Consider the following 2,789-nt stretch of genomic DNA (forward strand, 5'->3'; position numbering starts at 1 on the left):
CTCCCAGCACTTTGTTGCTGTATTTCTCTCTGATATTCCGTTTCCTGCCTGCTGTCTGTCTAATTTCCAGTCCCTTTGCTAATCTCGGTGTCACTGTTTCCCTGTCATTTTTGTATTAGTTCTGGTTTCCCACCGAGTGTCCTTTTGTGCCACTTATTGTTTCAGGACATTTCTGAAACTACTCACACCTTCCCTCGTGCCAAGGAGCTGGTCTTAACACCACCCCGTGACAACAGCGAGAGACCCACATGCACTCTTATTTTTTTCCCCCATGTTCCTGAAGCTTCCTCCTCTCATCCATTGACCCCATTCCTCCCAGTTTATTTTGAACAAACCTGTGACTTGGCACATCTCACTGTCTCCAGGTTTCTCCTATGAGTTCTGTGTCTCCCACCCTGCTTTATTCCTCTACAGGAGGGTTTTCAGTTCACCCCAGTACCACCTGCAACTCTGTTATCCTGTCCTGCACAGACCTTTGGTCCATGCCAGGTCTCCGACCTGTAACACTCTTCCCCATCAGTGCTCATGTTTTCTTTTACAATATCAACTTTTTACAACTGAAATGGGAGAATCAGCAGAGCCGTATGATTTTGTTGGAATGTGTTAATGGTTACCACCAACTGTTTTTTTAATCTAAGATAATTGCTGCTGCTAACCAAATTCTGTTTTCTCCACTTTCATCGGTCAATAAATAACATTCTACCAATACCCAAATCGTTCCCTGAAATTGTGCAAATGTGACATTCAAACACTGCTGCTTTACCTTGCAGCAAAGAAATGCTGCTGACTTGTAAGCCCAGCCATGTGCTGAAATCACTGACATTGCATTCAGAGCCATCTGAATTTAATCCTGAAAAACTGATTCTTCTCACACCCAGAGCCATAGCTGCTACTGGCAGCGAGGGAGTCACTGCAGATAAAAACTGCAGGGCTCAAAGTCCCCTGCCAGTTACTGAAACTACTTGCGCTAGCTGACCTGGTTGCAATGCTGTTCCAGGCTGTCCCCAGAGAGAAGCCATCTGACTGGGACTGCGCTCCTCCAGCACAGTGGTACATGTCACAGTGCCCATGTTTGGAGTAGATCTGCAAAGCTACTCTCACATAGAAGTCTCCAAAGAGCCCATAAACATAATCAAAATAAGCCATGGCAAGTGTCACTAGCAGCTGTAAGGCGTTGTGCTACTTTAGCAAAATACATATAAAGTTTTTTGCTTTTCTGCATGAAAATTTTATATTTAACTCCAGGAGTTTATATCTATTTATCCATCAGGACGAGAGAGGGTCCCTGCTCAGAGCAAGAATGAGTGTGCAAACCTACCAGCACAGGCAAGGAGGCCCCTTGAGTCTCAAATTCTGAAAAGTTTCTGTGAAGGGATTTGCAGTATTTTAACTACATCTGTTAAGATAGTATGAGGAGGCAGTGCCATGTTTTCAGTGGATTTGGAAGCAATTCCAGTCCATGAGTCTCCGTGCACTGCCACAAAACGCCTCTTCTGGTGTGCCAATAAAACTGGTTGTGGAACTGCGCGTTGTGGCCCAGCTCTCCAACATGCAGTGTGGGGACAGGAACTTCCTGAACTAGTTTCACCACTGAAAATGGATATATCAAACTACAGCCTTGTTTAAGCTGATGAAATGTTTTCATGTAAAGTCCAGCCTAGAGGACTGCCACTCCTGGTGCAAGTGAAACTGGAGCGCTGAGAATGCAGCAAGCTTAGCTACCGAAACAAAAAGGGACTTGCCAATTCCTGGTGTGCACATAAAACAGCTTAGTTAATTAAGAAGCTGTTCCAGAAACAAGACGCAGATAATAAGGTATAATTATCACTGTTAAGGAAAGAGCAGGTATGTGGTGAGGCTCCAGTCGGCAGTTCAGAGATGTTACGCATCCTTTTCTAGACTTCCTCTAAAGGCACGTGGTGCAGTTTTGCTTTTATAGATGTAGATCTCGTACACAAAACTTGCGTAACCGCACACCGCTTGTGTAAGATCAATTCCCCATCGTTCTCCTGGCCACAGGCTGACTTTGGCTTCATGGTGTCTCTAATGCCCGTACAACTTGAAGTTGCTGTTGCAGAAGGGTATTGGATGCTAAACAAGAACATCAGGAGCTGTAGAAAGCTTGTGAGGAATTGTTCTACACGAACTTGAAAGAAGTGACCATTTCTTACATCTGCAAAGGGTTAGTTCAAAATACAGAAAGGCTACAAAGGAGATTTCTCAAGCAGGAGTGAATTTAGTCAGTGTTGAGCCAGAGCTAAATCTTGTGAAACCAAGTACAAGCGAGGCTTGGAGCAGACTGCAGTGGCGCCCAGACAAATTCACGGCGACGCACACCGAGCTGTGTCCCTGGAGAGCCGGGGCACCACCCCCCTGCTCACAGGCTCAACCTGCAGGCAGGAGTGCAGCGGCAGCCACCCCGTTCCCGCCGCTGACCTCAGCTGCCTCCGGCGGGCAGCCGTCGCTGAGGGAGGGGGAAGCCCGCCCGGCTTCCCCGCTCTCCTTCCCCGAGCCTTTAGTCCAGTACAGTTGGCAGCGCCACGGGTGACCCCGCACCCCTCTCGAGCCGGGGGGCAGCAGGTCTGAGGCCCCGCCCGCCAGGAGCCCCGCACGGGAGGCGGCGGCCGCCGGCTGCCCCCGCTCTGCTGCCCCTCAGCCGCCCCGCACAGCGCTGAGGGCGGCGGGTTCCGCGCTGGGGGGCAACTGTTGGCGCCCGCCGCGCGCCGCAGCCCCGCCCGCTCGGGCACGGCGGCGGCCCGGAAGCGCTCGCGCTGCCGCCCGGAAGCCCT

The sequence above is a fragment of the Strix aluco genome, chromosome 1, assembly GCF_031877795.1.
Source record: "Strix aluco isolate bStrAlu1 chromosome 1, bStrAlu1.hap1, whole genome shotgun sequence".
Taxonomy (NCBI): Eukaryota; Metazoa; Chordata; class Aves; order Strigiformes; family Strigidae; genus Strix; species Strix aluco.